At 51.6% G+C, this 19,477-nt stretch overlaps 40 non-coding genes across 40 annotated transcripts; all 40 read right to left on the reverse strand.

Annotated features, from left to right (window-relative positions):
• Nucleotides 1-3,380: 3,380 nt before the first annotated feature.
• trnat-cgu (transfer RNA threonine (anticodon CGU)) lies at nt 3,381-3,454 on the reverse strand. The gene has a single exon. It is a non-coding gene; the product is annotated as a tRNA-Thr (tRNA).
• Nucleotides 3,455-3,609: 155 nt separating this feature from the next.
• trnar-ucu (transfer RNA arginine (anticodon UCU)) lies at nt 3,610-3,699 on the reverse strand. Its single transcript is given in 2 exon segments — nt 3,610-3,645; nt 3,663-3,699. It is a non-coding gene; the product is annotated as a tRNA-Arg (tRNA).
• Nucleotides 3,700-3,900: 201 nt separating this feature from the next.
• trnat-agu (transfer RNA threonine (anticodon AGU)) lies at nt 3,901-3,974 on the reverse strand. Its single transcript has one exon. It is a non-coding gene; the product is annotated as a tRNA-Thr (tRNA).
• A 544-nt stretch (nt 3,975-4,518) lies between these two features.
• trnat-ugu (transfer RNA threonine (anticodon UGU)) lies at nt 4,519-4,592 on the reverse strand. Its single transcript has one exon. It is a non-coding gene; the product is annotated as a tRNA-Thr (tRNA).
• Nucleotides 4,593-5,020: 428 nt separating this feature from the next.
• trnat-cgu (transfer RNA threonine (anticodon CGU)) lies at nt 5,021-5,094 on the reverse strand. Its single transcript has one exon. It is a non-coding gene; the product is annotated as a tRNA-Thr (tRNA).
• Nucleotides 5,095-5,249: 155 nt separating this feature from the next.
• trnar-ucu (transfer RNA arginine (anticodon UCU)) lies at nt 5,250-5,339 on the reverse strand. The gene is given in 2 exon segments: nt 5,250-5,285; nt 5,303-5,339. It is a non-coding gene; the product is annotated as a tRNA-Arg (tRNA).
• A 201-nt stretch (nt 5,340-5,540) lies between these two features.
• trnan-auu (transfer RNA asparagine (anticodon AUU)) lies at nt 5,541-5,614 on the reverse strand. The gene has a single exon. It is a non-coding gene; the product is annotated as a tRNA-Asn (tRNA).
• Nucleotides 5,615-6,158: 544 nt separating this feature from the next.
• Nucleotides 6,159-6,232, reverse strand: trnat-ugu (transfer RNA threonine (anticodon UGU)). The gene has a single exon. It is a non-coding gene; the product is annotated as a tRNA-Thr (tRNA).
• Nucleotides 6,233-6,660: 428 nt separating this feature from the next.
• On the reverse strand, nt 6,661-6,734 carry trnat-cgu (transfer RNA threonine (anticodon CGU)). The gene has a single exon. It is a non-coding gene; the product is annotated as a tRNA-Thr (tRNA).
• A 155-nt stretch (nt 6,735-6,889) lies between these two features.
• trnar-ucu (transfer RNA arginine (anticodon UCU)) lies at nt 6,890-6,979 on the reverse strand. The gene is given in 2 exon segments: nt 6,890-6,925; nt 6,943-6,979. It is a non-coding gene; the product is annotated as a tRNA-Arg (tRNA).
• Nucleotides 6,980-7,180: 201 nt separating this feature from the next.
• Nucleotides 7,181-7,254, reverse strand: trnat-agu (transfer RNA threonine (anticodon AGU)). Its single transcript has one exon. It is a non-coding gene; the product is annotated as a tRNA-Thr (tRNA).
• Nucleotides 7,255-7,798: 544 nt separating this feature from the next.
• Nucleotides 7,799-7,872, reverse strand: trnat-ugu (transfer RNA threonine (anticodon UGU)). The gene has a single exon. It is a non-coding gene; the product is annotated as a tRNA-Thr (tRNA).
• A 428-nt stretch (nt 7,873-8,300) lies between these two features.
• On the reverse strand, nt 8,301-8,374 carry trnat-cgu (transfer RNA threonine (anticodon CGU)). The gene has a single exon. It is a non-coding gene; the product is annotated as a tRNA-Thr (tRNA).
• A 155-nt stretch (nt 8,375-8,529) lies between these two features.
• trnar-ucu (transfer RNA arginine (anticodon UCU)) lies at nt 8,530-8,619 on the reverse strand. Its single transcript is given in 2 exon segments — nt 8,530-8,565; nt 8,583-8,619. It is a non-coding gene; the product is annotated as a tRNA-Arg (tRNA).
• A 201-nt stretch (nt 8,620-8,820) lies between these two features.
• On the reverse strand, nt 8,821-8,894 carry trnat-agu (transfer RNA threonine (anticodon AGU)). The gene has a single exon. It is a non-coding gene; the product is annotated as a tRNA-Thr (tRNA).
• A 543-nt stretch (nt 8,895-9,437) lies between these two features.
• Nucleotides 9,438-9,511, reverse strand: trnat-ugu (transfer RNA threonine (anticodon UGU)). The gene has a single exon. It is a non-coding gene; the product is annotated as a tRNA-Thr (tRNA).
• A 428-nt stretch (nt 9,512-9,939) lies between these two features.
• trnat-cgu (transfer RNA threonine (anticodon CGU)) lies at nt 9,940-10,013 on the reverse strand. Its single transcript has one exon. It is a non-coding gene; the product is annotated as a tRNA-Thr (tRNA).
• Nucleotides 10,014-10,168: 155 nt separating this feature from the next.
• On the reverse strand, nt 10,169-10,258 carry trnar-ucu (transfer RNA arginine (anticodon UCU)). The gene is given in 2 exon segments: nt 10,169-10,204; nt 10,222-10,258. It is a non-coding gene; the product is annotated as a tRNA-Arg (tRNA).
• Nucleotides 10,259-10,459: 201 nt separating this feature from the next.
• On the reverse strand, nt 10,460-10,533 carry trnai-aau (transfer RNA isoleucine (anticodon AAU)). The gene has a single exon. It is a non-coding gene; the product is annotated as a tRNA-Ile (tRNA).
• A 544-nt stretch (nt 10,534-11,077) lies between these two features.
• trnat-ugu (transfer RNA threonine (anticodon UGU)) lies at nt 11,078-11,151 on the reverse strand. The gene has a single exon. It is a non-coding gene; the product is annotated as a tRNA-Thr (tRNA).
• A 428-nt stretch (nt 11,152-11,579) lies between these two features.
• Nucleotides 11,580-11,653, reverse strand: trnat-cgu (transfer RNA threonine (anticodon CGU)). Its single transcript has one exon. It is a non-coding gene; the product is annotated as a tRNA-Thr (tRNA).
• A 155-nt stretch (nt 11,654-11,808) lies between these two features.
• trnar-ucu (transfer RNA arginine (anticodon UCU)) lies at nt 11,809-11,898 on the reverse strand. Its single transcript is given in 2 exon segments — nt 11,809-11,844; nt 11,862-11,898. It is a non-coding gene; the product is annotated as a tRNA-Arg (tRNA).
• Nucleotides 11,899-12,099: 201 nt separating this feature from the next.
• On the reverse strand, nt 12,100-12,173 carry trnat-agu (transfer RNA threonine (anticodon AGU)). Its single transcript has one exon. It is a non-coding gene; the product is annotated as a tRNA-Thr (tRNA).
• Nucleotides 12,174-12,716: 543 nt separating this feature from the next.
• Nucleotides 12,717-12,790, reverse strand: trnat-ugu (transfer RNA threonine (anticodon UGU)). Its single transcript has one exon. It is a non-coding gene; the product is annotated as a tRNA-Thr (tRNA).
• A 428-nt stretch (nt 12,791-13,218) lies between these two features.
• On the reverse strand, nt 13,219-13,292 carry trnat-cgu (transfer RNA threonine (anticodon CGU)). Its single transcript has one exon. It is a non-coding gene; the product is annotated as a tRNA-Thr (tRNA).
• A 155-nt stretch (nt 13,293-13,447) lies between these two features.
• trnar-ucu (transfer RNA arginine (anticodon UCU)) lies at nt 13,448-13,537 on the reverse strand. The gene is given in 2 exon segments: nt 13,448-13,483; nt 13,501-13,537. It is a non-coding gene; the product is annotated as a tRNA-Arg (tRNA).
• A 201-nt stretch (nt 13,538-13,738) lies between these two features.
• On the reverse strand, nt 13,739-13,812 carry trnai-aau (transfer RNA isoleucine (anticodon AAU)). Its single transcript has one exon. It is a non-coding gene; the product is annotated as a tRNA-Ile (tRNA).
• A 544-nt stretch (nt 13,813-14,356) lies between these two features.
• On the reverse strand, nt 14,357-14,430 carry trnat-ugu (transfer RNA threonine (anticodon UGU)). Its single transcript has one exon. It is a non-coding gene; the product is annotated as a tRNA-Thr (tRNA).
• A 428-nt stretch (nt 14,431-14,858) lies between these two features.
• Nucleotides 14,859-14,932, reverse strand: trnat-cgu (transfer RNA threonine (anticodon CGU)). Its single transcript has one exon. It is a non-coding gene; the product is annotated as a tRNA-Thr (tRNA).
• A 155-nt stretch (nt 14,933-15,087) lies between these two features.
• On the reverse strand, nt 15,088-15,177 carry trnar-ucu (transfer RNA arginine (anticodon UCU)). The gene is given in 2 exon segments: nt 15,088-15,123; nt 15,141-15,177. It is a non-coding gene; the product is annotated as a tRNA-Arg (tRNA).
• Nucleotides 15,178-15,378: 201 nt separating this feature from the next.
• trnat-agu (transfer RNA threonine (anticodon AGU)) lies at nt 15,379-15,452 on the reverse strand. The gene has a single exon. It is a non-coding gene; the product is annotated as a tRNA-Thr (tRNA).
• Nucleotides 15,453-15,995: 543 nt separating this feature from the next.
• trnat-ugu (transfer RNA threonine (anticodon UGU)) lies at nt 15,996-16,069 on the reverse strand. Its single transcript has one exon. It is a non-coding gene; the product is annotated as a tRNA-Thr (tRNA).
• Nucleotides 16,070-16,497: 428 nt separating this feature from the next.
• Nucleotides 16,498-16,571, reverse strand: trnat-cgu (transfer RNA threonine (anticodon CGU)). Its single transcript has one exon. It is a non-coding gene; the product is annotated as a tRNA-Thr (tRNA).
• Nucleotides 16,572-16,726: 155 nt separating this feature from the next.
• On the reverse strand, nt 16,727-16,816 carry trnar-ucu (transfer RNA arginine (anticodon UCU)). Its single transcript is given in 2 exon segments — nt 16,727-16,762; nt 16,780-16,816. It is a non-coding gene; the product is annotated as a tRNA-Arg (tRNA).
• Nucleotides 16,817-17,017: 201 nt separating this feature from the next.
• trnai-aau (transfer RNA isoleucine (anticodon AAU)) lies at nt 17,018-17,091 on the reverse strand. The gene has a single exon. It is a non-coding gene; the product is annotated as a tRNA-Ile (tRNA).
• A 544-nt stretch (nt 17,092-17,635) lies between these two features.
• trnat-ugu (transfer RNA threonine (anticodon UGU)) lies at nt 17,636-17,709 on the reverse strand. The gene has a single exon. It is a non-coding gene; the product is annotated as a tRNA-Thr (tRNA).
• A 428-nt stretch (nt 17,710-18,137) lies between these two features.
• On the reverse strand, nt 18,138-18,211 carry trnat-cgu (transfer RNA threonine (anticodon CGU)). Its single transcript has one exon. It is a non-coding gene; the product is annotated as a tRNA-Thr (tRNA).
• A 155-nt stretch (nt 18,212-18,366) lies between these two features.
• trnar-ucu (transfer RNA arginine (anticodon UCU)) lies at nt 18,367-18,456 on the reverse strand. Its single transcript is given in 2 exon segments — nt 18,367-18,402; nt 18,420-18,456. It is a non-coding gene; the product is annotated as a tRNA-Arg (tRNA).
• A 201-nt stretch (nt 18,457-18,657) lies between these two features.
• On the reverse strand, nt 18,658-18,731 carry trnat-agu (transfer RNA threonine (anticodon AGU)). Its single transcript has one exon. It is a non-coding gene; the product is annotated as a tRNA-Thr (tRNA).
• A 543-nt stretch (nt 18,732-19,274) lies between these two features.
• Nucleotides 19,275-19,348, reverse strand: trnat-ugu (transfer RNA threonine (anticodon UGU)). Its single transcript has one exon. It is a non-coding gene; the product is annotated as a tRNA-Thr (tRNA).
• Between the last annotated feature and the right edge of the window lie 129 nt (nt 19,349-19,477).

The raw sequence follows: 19,477 nt of genomic DNA on the forward strand, positions 1-19,477 counted from the left end.
TACTGCAATTATTGCCGTTTTCATATATTGAATAAATACATATTATTATACTATTTAATATATTGTTATGTATATTGAAATATATCCCACATTATATGAAATTATATATTGGAAGAGGCATTGTATATATATTAGGGATGCACCCATACCACTTTTTTGGAAAACGAGTACGAGTACTTGCATTTCAGTACTCGCCGATACCGATACCGAGTACTTAATAAAAACATGATTTAAATTTACAGGTAACAGCTTTAGTCATATAATTTAACAAAAAAAAAAAAAAAAAAAAACAAGGGACTAGTTTAGAATTAAGAACATTTATTTAAAATGAAAAGCATGTTGTATGCAACATATTACAGAATAAATAATTATAAAAAAAATTGAAACAGTGACAGTGCAACTCAAGTATTTTTTTCAGTTTGTTGTAAACTCTGCCGCTTTGGACAACACAAGGGGCATTAATAAACATCTTTGCTATTTAGTGCACAATATTTGAATAAACTAACAACATCCACCAACATAGAACTGTGGCAGTCAGTGCAACTGAGGTAGGTATTAACATCAAGTCTAAGACGACTCACTTAAATGGAGCCTATTTAGAAAAAGTGAGTGGCAGTTTTTTTTTTTCACGAAAAGTAGCTTTTCTGCATTATCAGCAGTCAGCTTGTTTCTGTTTTCATCTATAATGTGTGACACTGAGCTAAAAAGCCTTTCACTTTCCACACTGCTACATGGGGCTGAGAGGTATTTATGGGCCATTTTAGCCAAAGTGGGGAACCTGATTTTGTTGACACCCCAGTACTTCAGAGGACTGTCTTCACGAGGGCTTGGGGCCTCTCCGAGGTATGTTTCGAGCTCAATGGCAGACCCTGCTGCCAGCGGCTGTGCTGCCTGGGGCTGCTCCTTAGCGATTTCTTCAAATACAGTGTCCAGACTGCTGCTAGTGCTGGCCTGGGCCTTGAGAAACAGTTTAGCAGGAGGTTCTGCAGCTTCTGCCCGACTCCCCTCTGCCTCAGCTCTGGACATCTAAAGCTCCTGCTTCAGGTGCAGCTTGGCCTCCGGAGCAGTGTTGTTGGAGAAGAAGCGATCTTTATACCTAAACAAAATTCATGAATGTATTAATATGTGGAAAAATAGGACTGATTTTAGTTTCCCCTAAACCACTGTCACAAATGCCAGCCATTTGGCTTTCTGGTAGTAATAAGGGAAATATATTTCATATTATATATTGCATACATTTGTATGTGTGTATTTTAGTTACAAAAATATAATATAATACTTCAGATGGAAATTAATCTTACATTTAGTACTGTAGTTTATCATTGAATACCTATAGCACACAGACTTTACCTTGGGTCAAGTATGGTGGAGATGAAGTACAGTGGGTTGGTCTTGACGTCACTGAAGCGCTTCTTGACAGCTGCCAGTAAGGTTGCTTTCATTGTCTTGACGCCGTGGTCCTCGTCTGTTTCTCTGTTTAGAAGTCTCACTAGCACAGCTGAGATGACATCAGAGGCTAGTGGGTCTTAGCTGCTCACTTTTTTAGTTAGTTCCTCAAAGGGGGCGAGGATGGTAACAGTCTTCTCCATAAGAGCCCATTGGTGAGTGGTGAGATAGTCAGGGAGTTCATGCTCGGACACAAACACCCCCAGCACTCGCTTTTGCTCAATGAGCGACTGGAGCATGTAATACGTGCTGTTCCAGCGCGTCTGTACGTCCTGCTGCAGTCTCTTTATTGGCTGGTTGAGCTGTCCCTGAATGTCCTCGAGGCGGGAGTAGGCTAAGGCTGAATGTTTAAAATGCCCAACTATTTTCCGCCCCACTGCTATAGCATCAGCTATGCTCCTCTGTGCTAATAAGCCCTCATGAACAGCCAGTTGGAGCGTGTGCGCGACACAAGGCAGACTTGGGAGCCCTACGTCATTCATAGCTTTAATCATGTTTTTGGCATTGTCACGAAGCACAACATGTACTGATGTTTTAGGTATACCCCATGTCTGGAGCATTTCCTCAAACACATGCACTATAGCCTGGCTGGTGTGCGAGCCGCAGAATTGTTTAGCATGTAATATGGCTCATTGCGGCGTGAAACTCTCGTCTATCCACTGGGAGGTTAGGCTAATTAGCGACACGGGGCTAACACTGCTTGTCCAAATATCCGTGGTGAAACTAAAAGCAGAGGAGGCTTGCAGTAGGCTGTGGATATGTTTTTTCACGGAGTCGTGTAGTTTAGGCAGCTCCGTGTCAGTCATGTAGCAGCGGCTTGGGACATCATATCTGGGCTCCAGAACATGGAGGAGACTTAGGAATCCCACATTTTCTACCTCCGAGAGTGGCTGGTCACTCAATGCAATGTACTCGATAATTGCCTGTGTTATTTTCACAGCACGTGGATTGTCTCTGGACATTTTCTCTCGTCTTGCAAGAGTTTGCTGCAGCGTGGGTTGCATTGGTTTAGAAGCATGGGTAAACTCTTTGTACTCGTTGTCGTGTTGGGATTTTAGGTGCTTGATTAAATTACTTGCTAAATGCGCTACCTTTTGAGCCTCCTTTGGTCAATTTCGCTGAGCACAATTTGCAGTCCACCTTTGTTTTGTCGTCTTCATTCACTTTGAAATAGTTCCACACGACTGACATGTCTCGCCTCGCCTTCTCCCCGCTCTGAGCTGCAACCGGGGCCTGGGTGCGGGCACCTTACACGCTGCTCAAACATAGACACTTCTCAGACCGTGGTATCGGTCTCCGGTATCGGGGGACTTTTAACGACTACAAGTACTTTAGAAAATGTGGTATCGAGGCCGATACCAGATACCGATATCGGTATCGGTGCATTCCTAATAACATGTGTTTTTCCTTAAGCAAAGGCTTTTAGGGAGAGAGGTGTGAGAGTGAGGGGCGAAGAGAGGGGGTTAGGTCAGCGTGGGATTGTTGGCTCTCTTTGAAGATTGCTTCTCCAGATTAGTTTGCAAAATTAACCACTCGCTATCCCTGTTTGCAGGTGAGAGGGTAGTGTTGCAAGAGAAACCGCCCCCTTACCTCGAGCTTCTCTGTGTCCCCATTCGCTGTCCGTTTTTTGGTAAAGCACGAGCTCGGCTGTATTGTGGCGCGCAACCAAAGGCATCGCTGGGATTCGAACGCAGGATCTCCTGTTTACTAGACTAGTCTGGCAGCACGTTCGCCCTCCGGGAGGGCAACTCAGACGATCCAGGCTTCCAGAGAAGAGGCCAAGGGTTGGCTGACCGTGCGCTGGACAGCTTTAAGGCGTTTGCCGACAACTGAGTCTGGGCGATTTGCAAAATTACCCACTCGCTGCCCTAGCTATCCCTGTTTCCGGGTCGCTTTCGGAAAAGCTGGCACTTGCTGGACTGCAAAGCCGCCCAAGGCACCGCTGCGATTTGAACCCAGGATATCCTGTTTACGAGACATGCGCTTTAACCAACTAAGCCACGGCGCCAAACCGCATGCAAGGCTGACGGGAGGGTGACTCAGAGGATCAAAACATCCAGAGGCGGGCCAGGTGCTGGTACGCTTAAAAGAGAATGTCTACAAATTTCTACTGCCTGAGGGCAACACTGCACAGTATGAGAGTTACTAGAAAGCCAAAAGCCACGACTCTGGTGGGACTCGAACCCACAACCTTTGAATGGCCTCATCTGGCAGTCTAGAAGTCCAATGCGCTATCCATTGCGCCACAGAGCCCATAAGGGGGTAGCAAGCAAAGCCGCGTGAAGGCTGACCTTTCGGGTCTGTGGCCGTCCAACGGTAAGAGAGCGCAGGCTCTCTCTGCAGGAAGGACAGGCCCTAGGGTCTCTGCACAATTGCGGTGTCGTTTGAAAGGCAGAGGCACTGTAAGGGCCTCAGGTCCAAGGGAGAGCAAAAAGATCCAACCTGTCGTTTGCAAGGCTCCGCCGGGATTCGAACCCAGGATCTCCTGTTTACTAGACAGGCGCTTTAACCAACTAAGCCACGGCGCCACTCCTCCTGTTAGGCGTGGGGAGGGCGGCTCAGAGGATGCATGAATCAACACTTCGAACATCCTGCTGCCTCCACTTGATGCAAGACAGTGATTGCCATACCAAAAATGAATTTGTTCTTGGGTATGTTTTGTTACCTTTTAAATATGATCGAGTTTTTTTTTTAATCAATGTACGCTGAGAACAGGAGGCCTCAAAATGGTTTCTGCTGTGCGAGGGCAACACTGTGCAGTATGGGCTTAACAAAATGGCAAAAAGCGTAACTCTGGTGAGACTCAAAACCACAACCTTTGAATGGCCTCATCTGGAATTCCAGAAGTCCAATGCACTATCCATTGCGCCACAGAGCCGGTCAATATGCCAGGCTGGGCCACTGAGGGCTTTTCTTACAGATTTGTGCCTAGCCAGCTCAGCCGAGTGGCACGCTGTGTGGGCAGAAAGACAGGTCCTCAGGTCTTTGCACAATTGAGGCACGGTTCAAAAATATACAGTGTAGTTGGGGTCTCCCATCCAACAGTGAGGCCAGGGACAGCCACCGGTGGAAAGGCACCACTGGGATTTGAACCCGGGATCTCCTGTTTACAAGACAGGCGCTTTGACCAGCTAAGCCACGGCGCCACCTCGGTTGGATCCGTTAGCCTGGGATGCTATCCTTCAAAAGCAGGTGAGAGGGTAGTGTTGCAAGAGAAACCGCCCGCTAACCTCGAGCTTCTCTGTGTCCCCATTCGCCGTCCGTTTTTTGGTAAAGCACGAGCTCGGCTGTATTGTGGCGCGCAGCCAAAGGCATCGCTGGGATTCGAACGCAGGATCTCCTGTTTACTAGACTAGCCTGGCAGCACGTTCGCCCTCCGGGAGGGCGACTCAGACGATCCAGGCTTCCAGAGAAGAGGCCAAGGGTTGGCTGACCGTGCGCTGGACAGCTTTAAGGCGTTTGCCGACAACTGAGTCTGGGCGATTTGCAAAATTACCCATTCGCTGCTCTAGCTATCCCTGTTTCCGGGTCGCTTTCGGAAAAGCTTGCGCTTGCTGGACTGCAAAGCCTCCCAAGGCACCACTGGGATTTGAACCCAGGATCTCCTGTTTACGAGACATGCGCTTTAACCAACTAAGCCACGGCGCCAAACCGCATGCAAGGCTGACGGGAGGGTGACTCAGAGGATCAAAACATCCAGAGGCGGGCCAGGTGCTGGTACGCTTAAAAGAGAATGTCTACAAATTTCTACTGCCTGAGGGCAACACTGCACAGTATGAGAGTTACTAGAAAGCCAAAAGCCACAACTCTGGTGGGACTCAAACCCACAACCTTTGAATGGCCTCATCTGGCAGTCTAGAAGTCCAATGCGCTATCCATTGCGCCACAGAGCCCATAAGGGGGTGGCAAGCAGAGCCGCGTGAAGGCTGACCTTTCGGGTCTGTGGCCGTCCAACGGTAAGAGAGCGCAGGCTCTCTCTGCAGGAAGGACAGGCCCTAAGGTCTCTGCACAATTGCGGTGTCGTTTGAAAGGCAGTGGCACTGTAAGGGCCTCAGGTCCAAGGGAGAGCAAAAAGATCCAACCTGTCGTTTGCAAGGCTCCGCTGGGATTCGATCTCAGGATCTCCTGTTTAATAGACAGGCGCTTTAACCAACTAAGCCACGGCGCCACTCCTCCTGTTAGGCGTGGGGAGGGCGGCTCAGAGGATGCATGAATCAACACTTCGAACATCCTGCTGCCTCCACTTGATGCAAGACAGTGATTGCCATACCAAAAATGAATTTGTTCTTGGGTATGTTTTGTTACCTTTTAAATATGATCGAGTTTTTTTTGTAATCAATGTATGCTGAGAACAGGAGGCCTCAAAATGGTTTCTGCTGTGCGAGGGCAACACTGTGCAGTATGGGCTTAACAAAATGGCAAAAAGCGTAACTCTGGTGAGACTCAAAACCACAACCTTTGAATGGCCTCATCTGGAATTCCAGAAGTCCAATGCACTATCCATTGCGCCACAGAGCCGGTCAATATGCCAGGCTGGGCCACTGAGGGCTTTTCTTACAGATTTGTGCCTAGCCAGCTCAGCCGAGTGGCACGCTGTGTGGGCAGAAAGACAGGTCCTCAGGTCTTTGCACAATTGAGGCACGGTTCAAAAATATACAGTGTAGTTGGGGTCTCCCATCCAACAGTGAGGCCAGGGACAGCCACCGGTGGAAAGGCACCGCTGGGATTTGAACCCAGGATCTCCTGTTTACAAGACAGGCGCTTTGACCAGCTAAGCCACGGCGCCACCTCGGTTGGATCCGTTAGCCTGGGATGCTATCCTTCAAAAGCAGGTGAGAGGGTAGTGTTGCAAGAGAAACCGCCCGCTAACCTCGAGCTTCTCTGTGTCCCCATTCGCCGTCCGTTTTTTGGTAAAGCACGAGCTCGGCTGTATTGTGGCGCGCAGCCAAAGGCATCGCTGGGATTCGAACGCAGGATCTCCTGTTTACTAGACTAGCGTGGCAGCACGTTCGCCCTCCGGGAGGGCGACTCAGACGATCCAGGCTTCCAGAGAAGAGGCCAAGGGTTGGCTGACCGTGCGCTGGACAGCTTTAAGGCGTTTGCCGACAACTGAGTCTGGGCGATTTGCAAAATTACCCACTCGCTGCTCTAGCTATCCCTGTTTCCGGGTCGCTTTCGGAAAAGCTTGCGCTTGCTGGACTGCAAAGCCTCCCAAGGCACCACTGGGATTTGAACCCAGGATCTCCTGTTTACGAGACATGCGCTTTAACCAACTAAGCCACGGCGCCAAACCGCATGCAAGGCTGACGGGAGGGTGACTCAGAGGATCAAAACATCCAGAGGCGGGCCAGGTGCTGGTACGCTTAAAAGAGAATGTCTACAAATTTCTACTGCCTGAGGGCAACACTGCACAGTATGAGAGTTACTAGAAAGCCAAAAGCCACAACTCTGGTTGGACTCGAACCCACAACCTTTGAATGGCCTCATCTGGCAGTCTAGAAGTCCAATGCGCTATCCATTGCGCCACAGAGCCCATAAGGGGGTAGCAAGCAGAGCCGCGTGAAGGCTGACCTTTCGGGTCTGTGGCCGTCCAACGGTAAGAGAGCGCAGGCTCTCTCTGCAGGAAGGACAGGCCCTAAGGTCTCTGCACAATTGCGGTGTCGTTTGAAAGGCAGAGGCACTGTAAGGGCCTCAGGTCCAAGGGAGAGCAAAAAGATCCAACCTGTCGTTTGTAAGGCTCCGCCGGGATTCGAACCCAGGATCTCCTGTTTACTAGACAGGCGCTTTAACCAACTAAGCCACGGCGCCACTCCTCCTGTTAGGCGTGGGGAGGGCGGCTCAGAGGATGCATGAATCAACACTTCGAACATCCTGCTGCCTCCACTTGATGCAAGACAGTGATTGCCATACCAAAAATGAATTTGTTCTTGGGTATGTTTTGTTACCTTTTAAATATGATCGAGTTTTTTTTTTAATCAATGTACGCTGAGAACAGGAGGCCTCAAAATGGTTTCTGCTGTGCGAGGGCAACACTGTGCAGTATGGGCTTAACAAAATGGCAAAAAGCGTAACTCTGGTGAGACTCAAAACCAGAACCTTTGAATGGCCTCATCTGGAATTCCAGAAGTCCAATGCACTATCCATTGCACCACAGAGCCTGTCAATATGCCAGGCTGGGCCACTGAGGGCTTTTCTTACAGATTTGTGCCTAGCCAGCTCAGCCGAGTGGCACGCTGTGTGGGCAGAAAGACAGGTCCTCAGGTCTTTGCACAATTGAGGCACGGTTCAAAAATATACAGTGTAGTTGGGGTCTCCCATCCAACAGTGAGGCCAGGGACAGCCACCGGTGGAAAGGCACCGCTGGGATTTGAACCCAGGATCTCCTGTTTACAAGACAGGCGCTTTGACCAGCTAAGCCACGGCGCCACCTCGGTTGGATCCGTTAGCCTGGGATGCTATCCTTCAAAAGCAGGTGAGAGGGTAGTGTTGCAAGAGAAACCGCCCGCTAACCTCGAGCTTCTCTGTGTCCCCATTCGCCGTCCGTTTTTTGGTAAAGCACGAGCTCGGCTGTATTGTGGCGCGCAGCCAAAGGCATCGCTGGGATTCGAACGCAGGATCTCCTGTTTACTAGACTAGCGTGGCAGCACGTTCGCCCTCCGGGAGGGCGACTCAGACGATCCAGGCTTCCAGAGAAGAGGCCAAGGGTTGGCTGACCGTGCGCTGGACAGCTTTAAGGCGTTTGCCGACAACTGAGTCTGGGCGATTTGCAAAATTACCCACTCGCTGCTCTAGCTATCCCTGTTTCCGGGTCGCTTTCGGAAAAGCTTGCGCTTGCTGGACTGCAAAGCCACCCAAGGCACCGCTGGGATTTGAACCCAGGATCTCCTGTTTACGAGACATGCGCTTTAACCAACTAAGCCACGGCGCCAAACCGCATGCAAGGCTGACGGGAGGGTGACTCAGAGGATCAAAACATCCAGAGGCGGGCCAGGTGCTGGTACGCTTAAAAGAGAATGTCTACAAATTTCTACTGCCTGAGGGCAACACTGCACAGTATGAGAGTTACTAGAAAGCCAAAAGCCACGACTCTGGTGGGACTCGAACCCACAACCTTTGAATGGCCTCATCTGGCAGTCTAGAAGTCCAATGCGCTATCCATTGCGCCACAGAGCCCATAAGGGGGTAGCAAGCAGAGCCGCGTGAAGGCTGACCTTTCGGGTCTGTGGCCGTCCAACGGTAAGAGAGCGCAGGCTCTCTCTGCAGGAAGGACAGGCCCTAGGGTCTCTGCACAATTGCGGTGTCGTTTGAAAGGCAGAGGCACTGTAAGGGCCTCAGGTCCAAGGGAGAGCAAAAAGATCCAACCTGTCGTTTGCAAGGCTCCGCTGGGATTCGAACCCAGGATCTCCTGTTTACTAGAAAGGCGCTTTAACCAACTAAGCCACGGCGCCACTCCTCTTGTTAGGCGTGGGGAGGGCGGCTCAGAGGATGCATGAATCAACACTTCGAACATCCTGCTGCCTCCACTTGATGCAAGACAGTGATTGCCATACCAAAAATGAATTGGTTCTTGGGCATGTTTTGTTACCTTTTAAATATGATCGACTTTTTTTTTAATCAATGTACGCTGAGAACAGGAGGCCTCAAAATGGTTTCTGCTGTGCGAGGGCAACACTGTGCAGTATGGGCTTAACAAAATGGCAAAAAGCGTGACTCTGGTGAGACTCAAAACCACAACCTTTGAATGGCCTCATCTTGAATTCCAGAAGTCCAATGCACTATCCATTGCGCCACAGAGCCGGTCAATATGCCAGGCTGGGCCACTGAGGGCTTTTCTTACAGATTTGTGCCTAGCCAGCACAGCCGAGTGGCACGCTGTGTGGGCAGAAAGACAGGTCCTCAGGTCTTTGCACAATTGAGGCACGGTTCAAAAATACACAGTGTAGTTGGGGTCTCCCATCCAACAGTGAGGCCAGGGACAGCCACCGGTGGAAAGGCACCGCTGGGATTCGAACCCAGGATCTCCTGTTTACAAGACAGGCGCTTTGACCAGCTAAGCCACAGCGCCACCTCGGTTGGATCCGTTAGCCTGGGATGCTATCCTTCAAAAGCAGGTGAGAGGGTAGTGTTGCAAGAGAAACCGCCCGCTAACCTCGAGCTTCTCTGTGTCCCCATTCGCCGTCCGTTTTTTGGTAAAGCACGAGCTCGGCTGTATTGTGGCGCGCAGCCAAAGGCATCGCTGGGATTCGAACGCAGGATCTCCTGTTTACTAGAGTAGCCTGGCAGCACGTTCGCCCTCCGGGAGGGCGACTCAGACGATCCAGGCTTCCAGAGAAGAGGCCAAGGGTTGGATGACCGTGCGCTGGACAGCTTTAACGCGTTTGCCGACAACTGAGTCTGGGCGATTTGCAAAATTACCCACTCGCTGCTCTAGCTATCCCTGTTTCGGGGTCGCTTTCGGAAAAGCTTGCGCTTGCTGGACTGCAAAGACACCCAAGGCACCGCTGGGATTTGAACCCAGGATCTCCTGTTTACGAGACAGGCGCTTTAACCAACTAAGCCACGGCGCCAAACCGCATGCAAGGCTGACGTGAGGGTGACTCAGAGGATCAAAACATCCAGAGGCGGGCTAGGTGCTGGGACGCTTAAAAGAGAATGTCTACAAATTTCTACTGCCAGAGGGCAACACTGCACAGTATGAGAGTTACTAGAAAGCCAAAAGCCACAACTCTGGTGGGACTCGAACCCACAACCTTTGAATGGCCTTATCTGGCAGTCTAGAAGTCCAATGCGCTATCCATTGCGCCACAGAGCCCATAAGGGGTTAGCAAGCAGAGCCGTGTGAAGGCTGACCTTTCGGGTCTGTGGCCGTCCAACGGTAAGAGAGCGCAGGCTCTCTCTGCAGGAAGGACAGGCCCTAAGGTCTCTGCACAATTGCGGTGTCGTTTGAAAGGCAGAGGCACTGTAAGGGCCTCAGGTCCAAGGGAGAGCAAAAAGATCCAACCTGTCGTTTGCAAGGCTCCGCTGGGATTCGAACCCAGGATCTCCTGTTTATTAGACAGGCGCTTTAACCAACTAAACCACGGCGCCACTCCTCCTGTTGAGCGTGGGGAGGGCGGCTCAGAGGATGCATGAATCAACACTTCGAACATCCTGCTGCCTCCACTTGATGCAAGACAGTGATTGCCATACCAAAAATGAATTTGTTCTTGGGTATGTTTTGTTACCTTTTAAATATGATCGAGTTTTTTTTTTAATCAATGTACGCTGAGAACAGGAGGCCTCAAAATGGTTTCTGCTGTGCGAGGGCAACACTGTGCAGTATGGGCTTAACAAAATGGCAAAAAGCGTAACTCTGGTGAGACTCAAAACCACAACCTTTGAATGGCCTCATCTGGAATTCCAGAAGTCCAACGCACTATCCATTGCGCCACAGAGCCGGTCAATATGCCAGGCTGGGCCACTGAGGGCTTTTCTTACAGATTTGTGCCTAGCCAGCTCAGCCGAGTGGCACGCTGTGTGGGCAGAAAGACAGGTCCTCAGGTCTTTGCACAATTGAGGCACGGTTCAAAAATATACAGTGTAGTTGGGGTCTCCCATCCAACAGTGAGGCCAGGGACAGCCACCGGTGGGAAGGCACCGCTGGGATTTGAACCCAGGATCTCCTGTTTACAAGACAGGCGCTTTGACCAGCTAAGCCACGGCGCCACCTCGGTTGGATCCGTTAGCCTGGGATGCTATCCTTCAAAAGCAGGTGAGAGGGTAGTGTTGCAAGAGAAACCGCCCGCTAACCTCGAGCTTCTCTGTGTCCCCATTCGCCGTCCGTTTTTTGGTAAAGCACGAGCTCGGCTGTATTGTGGCGCGCAGCCAAAGGCATCGCTGGGATTCGAACGCAGGATCTCCTGTTTACTAGACTAGCGTGGCAGCACGTTCGCCCTCCGGGAGGGCGACTCAGACGATCCAGGCTTCCAGAGAAGAGGCCAAGGGTTGGCTGACCGTGCGCTGGACAGCTTTAAGGCGTTTGCCGACAACTGAGTCTGGGCGATTTGCAAAATTACCCACTCGCTGCTCTAGCTATCCCTGTTTCCGGGTCGCTTTCGGAAAAGCTTGCGCTTGCTGGACTGCAAAGCCACCCAAGGCACCGCTGGGATTTGAACCCAGGATCTCCTGTTTACGAGACATGCGCTTTAACCAACTAAGCCACGGCGCCAAACCGCATGCAAGGCTGACGGGAGGGTGACTCAGAGGATCAAAACATCCAGAGGCGGGCCAGGTGCTGGTACGCTTAAAAGAGAATGTCTACAAATTTCTACTGCCTGAGGGCAACACTGCACAGTATGAGAGTTACTAGAAAGCCAAAAGCCACGACTCTGGTGGGACTCGAACCCACAACCTTTGAATGGCCTCATCTGGCAGTCTAGAAGTCCAATGCGCTATCCATTGCGCCACAGAGCCCATAAGGGGGTAGCAAGCAGAGCCGCGTGAAGGCTGACCTTTCGGGTCTGTGGCCGTCCAACGGTAAGAGAGCGCAGGCTCTCTCTGCAGGAAGGACAGGCCCTAGGGTCTCTGCACAATTGCGGTGTCGTTTGAAAGGCAGAGGCACTGTAAGGGCCTCAGGTCCAAGGGAGAGCAAAAAGATCCAACCTGTCGTTTGCAAGGCTCCGCTGGGATTCGAACCCAGGATCTCCTGTTTACTAGAAAGGCGCTTTAACCAACTAAGCCACGGCGCCACTCCTCTTGTTAGGCGTGGGGAGGGCGGCTCAGAGGATGCATGAATCAACACTTCGAACATCCTGCTGCCTCCACTTGATGCAAGACAGTGATTGCCATACCAAAAATGAATTGGTTCTTGGGCATGTTTTGTTACCTTTTAAATATGATCGACTTTTTTTTTAATCAATGTACGCTGAGAACAGGAGGCCTCAAAATGGTTTCTGCTGTGCGAGGGCAACACTGTGCAGTATGGGCTTAACAAAATGGCAAAAAGCGTGACTCTGGTGAGACTCAAAACCACAACCTTTGAATGGCCTCATCTTGAATTCCAGAAGTCCAATGCACTATCCATTGCGCCACAGAGCCGGTCAATATGCCAGGCTGGGCCACTGAGGGCTTTTCTTACAGATTTGTGCCTAGCCAGCACAGCCGAGTGGCACGCTGTGTGGGCAGAAAGACAGGTCCTCAGGTCTTTGCACAATTGAGGCACGGTTCAAAAATACACAGTGTAGTTGGGGTCTCCCATCCAACAGTGAGGCCAGGGACAGCCACCGGTGGAAAGGCACCGCTGGGATTCGAACCCAGGATCTCCTGTTTACAAGACAGGTGCTTTGACCAGCTAAGCCACAGCGCCACCTCGGTTGGATCCGTTAGCCTGGGATGCTATCCTTCAAAAGCAGGTGAGAGGGTAGTGTTGCAAGAGAAACCGCCCGCTAACCTCGAGCTTCTCTGTGTCCCCATTCGCCGTCCGTTTTTTGGTAAAGCACGAGCTCGGCTGTATTGTGGCGCGCAGCCAAAGGCATCGCTGGGATTCGAACGCAGGATCTCCTGTTTACTAGAGTAGCCTGGCAGCACGTTCGCCCTCCGGGAGGGCGACTCAGACGATCCAGGCTTCCAGAGAAGAGGCCAAGGGTTGGATGACCGTGCGCTGGACAGCTTTAACGCGTTTGCCGACAACTGAGTCTGGGCGATTTGCAAAATTACCCACTCGCTGCTCTAGCTATCCCTGTTTCGGGGTCGCTTTCGGAAAAGCTTGCGCTTGCTGGACTGCAAAGACACCCAAGGCACCGCTGGGATTTGAACCCAGGATCTCCTGTTTACGAGACAGGCGCTTTAACCAACTAAGCCACGGCGCCAAACCGCATGCAAGGCTGACGTGAGGGTGACTCAGAGGATCAAAACATCCAGAGGCGGGCTAGGTGCTGGGACGCTTAAAAGAGAATGTCTACAAATTTCTACTGCCAGAGGGCAACACTGCACAGTATGAGAGTTACTAGAAAGCCAAAAGCCACAACTCTGGTGGGACTCGAACCCACAACCTTTGAATGGCCTTATCTGGCAGTCTAGAAGTCCAATGCGCTATCCATTGCGCCACAGAGCCCATAAGGGGTTAGCAAGCAGAGCCGTGTGAAGGCTGACCTTTCGGGTCTGTGGCCGTCCAACGGTAAGAGAGCGCAGGCTCTCTCTGCAGGAAGGACAGGCCCTAAGGTCTCTGCACAATTGCGGTGTCGTTTGAAAGGCAGAGGCACTGTAAGGGCCTCAGGTCCAAGGGAGAGCAAAAAGATCCAACCTGTCGTTTGCAAGGCTCCGCTGGGATTCGAACCCAGGATCTCCTGTTTATTAGACAGGCGCTTTAACCAACTAAACCACGGCGCCACTCCTCCTGTTGAGCGTGGGGAGGGCGGCTCAGAGGATGCATGAATCAACACTTCGAACATCCTGCTGCCTCCACTTGATGCAAGACAGTGATTGCCATACCAAAAATGAATTTGTTCTTGGGTATGTTTTGTTACCTTTTAAATATGATCGAGTTTTTTTTTTAATCAATGTACGCTGAGAACAGGAGGCCTCAAAATGGTTTCTGCTGTGCGAGGGCAACACTGTGCAGTATGGGCTTAACAAAATGGCAAAAAGCGTAACTCTGGTGAGACTCAAAACCACAACCTTTGAATGGCCTCATCTGGAATTCCAGAAGTCCAACGCACTATCCATTGCGCCACAGAGCCGGTCAATATGCCAGGCTGGGCCACTGAGGGCTTTTCTTACAGATTTGTGCCTAGCCAGCTCAGCCGAGTGGCACGCTGTGTGGGCAGAAAGACAGGTCCTCAGGTCTTTGCACAATTGAGGCACGGTTCAAAAATATACAGTGTAGTTGGGGTCTCCCATCCAACAGTGAGGCCAGGGACAGCCACCGGTGGGAAGGCACCGCTGGGATTTGAACCCAGGATCTCCTGTTTACAAGACAGGCGCTTTGACCAGCTAAGCCACGGCGCCACCTCGGTTGGATCCGTTAGCCTGGGATGCTATCCTTCAAAAGCAGGTGAGAGGGTAGTGTTGCAAGAGAAACCGCCCGCTAACCTCGAGCTTCTCTGTGTCCCCATTCGCCGTCCGTTTTTTGGTAAAGCACGAGCTCGGCTGTATTGTGGCGCGCAGCCAAAGGCATCGCTGGGATTCGAACGCAGGATCTCCTGTTTACTAGACTAGCGTGGCAGCACGTTCGCCCTCCGGGAGGGCGACTCAGACGATCCAGGCTTCCAGAGAAGAGGCCAAGGGTTGGCTGACCGTGCGCTGGACAGCTTTAAGGCGTTTGCCGACAACTGAGTCTGGGCGATTTGCAAAATTACCCACTCGCTGCTCTAGCTATCCCTGTTTCCGGGTCGCTTTCGGAAAAGCTTGCGCTTGCTGGACTGCAAAGCCACCCAAGGCACCGCTGGGATTTGAACCCAGGATCTCCTGTTTACGAGACATGCGCTTTAACCAACTAAGCCACGGCGCCAAACCGCATGCAAGGCTGACGGGAGGGTGACTCAGAGGATCAAAACATCCAGAGGCGGGCCAGGTGCTGGTACGCTTAAAAGAGAATGTCTACAAATTTCTACTGCCTGAGGGCAACACTGCACAGTATGAGAGTTACTAGAAAGCCAAAAGCCACGACTCTGGTGGGACTCGAACCCACAACCTTTGAATGGCCTCATCTGGCAGTCTAGAAGTCCAATGCGCTATCCATTGCGCCACAGAGCCCATAAGGGGGTAGCAAGCAGAGCCGCGTGAAGGCTGACCTTTCGGGTCTGTGGCCGTCCAACGGTAAGAGAGCGCAGGCTCTCTCTGCAGGAAGGACAGGCCCTAGGGTCTCTGCACAATTGCGGTGTCGTTTGAAAGGCAGAGGCACTGTAAGGGCCTCAGGTCCAAGGGAGAGCAAAAAGATCCAACCTGTCGTTTGCAAGGCTCCGCTGGGATTCGAACCCAGGATCTCCTGTTTACTAGAAAGGCGCTTTAACCAACTAAGCCACGGCGCCACTCCTCTTGTTAGGCGTGGGGAGGGCGGCTCAGAGGATGCATGAATCAACACTTCGAACATCCTGCTGCCTCCACTTGATGCAAGACAGTGATTGCCATACCAAAAATGAATTGGTTCTTGGGCATGTTTTGTTACCTTTTAAATATGATCGACTTTTTTTTTAATCAATGTACGCTGAGAACAGGAGGCCTCAAAATGGTTTCTGCTGTGCGAGGGCAACACTGTGCAGTATGGGCTTAACAAAATGGCAAAAAGCGTGACTCTGGTGAGACTCAAAACCACAACCTTTGAATGGCCTCATCTTGAATTCCAGAAGTCCAATGCACTATCCATTGCGCCACAGAGCCGGTCAATATGCCAGGCTGGGCCACTGAGGGCTTTTCTTACAGATTTGTGCCTAGCCAGCACAGCCGAGTGGCACGCTGTGTGGGCAGAAAGACAGGTCCTCAGGTCTTTGCACAATTGAGGCACGGTTCAAAAATACACAGTGTAGTTGGGGTCTCCCATCCAACAGTGAGGCCAGGGACAGCCACCGGTGGAAAGGCACCGCTGGGATTCGAACCCAGGATCTCCTGTTTACAAGACAGGCGCTTTGACCAGCTAAGCCACAGCGCCACCTCGGTTGGATCCGTTAGCCTGGGATGCTATCCTTCAAAAGCAGGTGAGAGGGTAGTGTTGCAAGAGAAACCGCCCGCTAACCTCGAGCTTCTCTGTGTCCCCATTCGCCGTCCGTTTTTTGGTAAAGCACGAGCTCGGCTGTATTGTGGCGCGCAGCCAAAGGCATCGCTGGGATTCGAACGCAGGATCTCCTGTTTACTAGAGTAGCCTGGCAGCACGTTCGCCCTCCGGGAGGGCGACTCAGACGATCCAGGCTTCCAGAGAAGAGGCCAAGGGTTGGATGACCGTGCGCTGGACAGCTTTAACGCGTTTGCCGACAACTGAGTCTGGGCGATTTGCAAAATTACCCACTCGCTGCTCTAGCTATCCCTGTTTCGGGGTCGCTTTCGGAAAAGCTTGCGCTTGCTGGACTGCAAAGACACCCAAGGCACCGCTGGGATTTGAACCCAGGATCTCCTGTTTACGAGACAGGCGCTTTAACCAACTAAGCCACGGCGCCAAACCGCATGCAAGGCTGACGTGAGGGTGACTCAGAGGATCAAAACATCCAGAGGCGGGCTAGGTGCTGGGACGCTTAAAAGAGAATGTCTACAAATTTCTACTGCCAGAGGGCAACACTGCACAGTATGAGAGTTACTAGAAAGCCAAAAGCCACAACTCTGGTGGGACTCGAACCCACAACCTTTGAATGGCCTTATCTGGCAGTCTAGAAGTCCAATGCGCTATCCATTGCGCCACAGAGCCCATAAGGGGTTAGCAAGCAGAGCCGTGTGAAGGCTGACCTTTCGGGTCTGTGGCCGTCCAACGGTAAGAGAGCGCAGGCTCTCTCTGCAGGAAGGACAGGCCCTAAGGTCTCTGCACAATTGCGGTGTCGTTTGAAAGGCAGAGGCACTGTAAGGGCCTCAGGTCCAAGGGAGAGCAAAAAGATCCAACCTGTCGTTTGCAAGGCTCCGCTGGGATTCGAACCCAGGATCTCCTGTTTATTAGACAGGCGCTTTAACCAACTAAACCACGGCGCCACTCCTCCTGTTGGGCGTGGGGAGGGCGGCTCAGAGGATGCATGAATCAACACTTCGAACATCCTGCTGCCTCCACTTGATGCAAGACAGTGATTGCCATACCAAAAATGAATTTGTTCTTGGGTATGTTTTGTTACCTTTTAAATATGATCGAGTTTTTTTTTTAATCAATGTACGCTGAGAACAGGAGGCCTCAAAATGGTTTCTGCTGTGCGAGGGCAACACTGTGCAGTATGGGCTTAACAAAATGGCAAAAAGCGTAACTCTGGTGAGACTCAAAACCACAACCTTTGAATGGCCTCATCTGGAATTCCAGAAGTCCAACGCACTATCCATTGCGCCACAGAGCCGGTCAATATGCCCGGCTGGGCCACTGAGGGCTTTTCTTACAGATTTGTGCCTAGCCAGCTCAGCCGAGTGGCACGCTGTGTGGGCAGAAAGACAGGTCCTCAGGTCTTTGCACAATTGAGGCACGGTTCAAAAATATACAGTGTAGTTGGGGTCTCCCATCCAACAGTGAGGCCAGGGACAGCCACCGGTGGGAAGGCACCGCTGGGATTTGAACCCAGGATCTCCTGTTTACAAGACAGGCGCTTTGACCAGCTAAGCCACGGCGCCACCTCGGTTGGATCCGTTAGCCTGGGATGCTATCCTTCAAAAGCAGGTGAGAGGGTAGTGTTGCAAGAGAAACCGCCCGCTAACCTCGAGCTTCTCTGTGTCCCCATTCGCCGTCCGTTTTTTGGTAAAGCACGAGCTCGGCTGTATTGTGGCGCGCAGCCAAAGGCATCGCTGGGATTCGAACGCAGGATCTCCTGTTTACTAGACTAGCCGGGCAGCACGTTCGCCCTCCGGGAGGGCGACTCAGACGATCCAGGCTTCCAGAGAAGAGGCCAAGGGTTGGCTGACCGTGCGCTGGACAGCTTTAAGGCGTTTGCCGACAACTGAGTCTGGGCGATTTGCAAAATTACCCACTCGCTGCTCTAGCTATCCCTGTTTCCGGGTCGCTTTCGGAAAAGCTTGCGCTTGCTGGACTGCAAAGCCACCCAAGGCACCGCTGGGATTTGAACCCAGGTTCTCCTGTTTACGAGACAGGCGCTTTAACCAACTAAGCCACGGCGCCAAACCGCATGCAAGGCTGACGGGAGGGTGACTCAGAGGATCAAAACATCCAGAGGCGGGCTAGGTGCTGGGACGCTTAAAAGAGATTGTCTACAAATTTCTACTGCCTGAGGGCAACACTGCACAGTATGAGAGTTACTAGAAAGCCAAAAGCCACGACTCTGGTGGGACTCGAACCCACAACCTTTGAATGGCCTCATCTGGCAGTCTAGAAGTCCAATGCACTATCCATTGCGCCACAGAGCCCATAAGGGGGTAGCAAGCAGAGCCGCGTGAAGGCTGACCTTTCGGGTCTGTGGCCGTCCAACGGTAAGAGAGCGCAGGCTCTCTCTGCAGGAAGGACAGGCCCTAAGGTCTCTGCACAATTGCGGTGTCGTTTGAAAGGCAGAGGCACTGTAAGGGCCTCAGGTCCAAGGGAGAGCAAAAAGATCCAACCTGTCGTTTGCAAGGCTCCGCTGGGATTCGAACCCAGGATCTCCTGTTTACTAGAAAGGCGCTTTAACCAACTAAGCCACGGCGCCACTCCTCTTGTTAGGCGTGGGCAGGGCGGCTCAGAGGATGCATGAATCAACACTCCGAACATCCTGCTGCCTCCACTTGATGCAAGACAGTGATTGCCATACCAAAAATGAATTGGTTCTTGGGCATGTTTTGTTACCTTTTAAATATGATCGACTTTTTTTTTAATCAATGTACGCTGAGAACAGGAGGCCTCAAAATGGTTTCTGCTGTGCGAGGGCAACACTGTGCAGTATGGGCTTAACAAAATGGCAAAAAGCGTGACTCTGGTGAGACTCAAAACCACAACCTTTGAATGGCCTCATCTGGAATTCCAGAAGTCCAATGCACTATCCATTGCGCCACAGAGCCGGTCAATATGCCAGGCTGGGCCACTGAGGGCTTTTCTTACAGATTTGTGCCTAGCCAGCTAAGCCGAGTGGCACGCTGTGTGGGCAGAAAGACAGGTCCTCAGGTCTTTGCACAATTGAGGCACGGTTCAAAAATATACAGTGTAGTTGGGGTCTCCCATCCAACAGTGAGGCCAGGGACAGCCACTGGTGGAAAGGCACCGCTGGGATTCGAACCCAGGATCTCCTGTTTACAAGACAGGCGCTTTGACCAGCTAAGCCACGGCGCCACCTCGGTTGGATCCGTTAGCCTGGGATGCTATCCTTCAAAAGCAGGTGAGAGGGTAGTGTTGCAAGAGAAACCGCCCGCTAACCTCGAGCTTCTCTGTGTCCCCATTCGCCGTCCGTTTTTTGGTAAA

This window comes from Garra rufa, chromosome 1 (genome assembly GCF_049309525.1).
Source record: "Garra rufa chromosome 1, GarRuf1.0, whole genome shotgun sequence".
In the NCBI taxonomy this organism is placed as follows: Eukaryota; Metazoa; Chordata; class Actinopteri; order Cypriniformes; family Cyprinidae; genus Garra; species Garra rufa.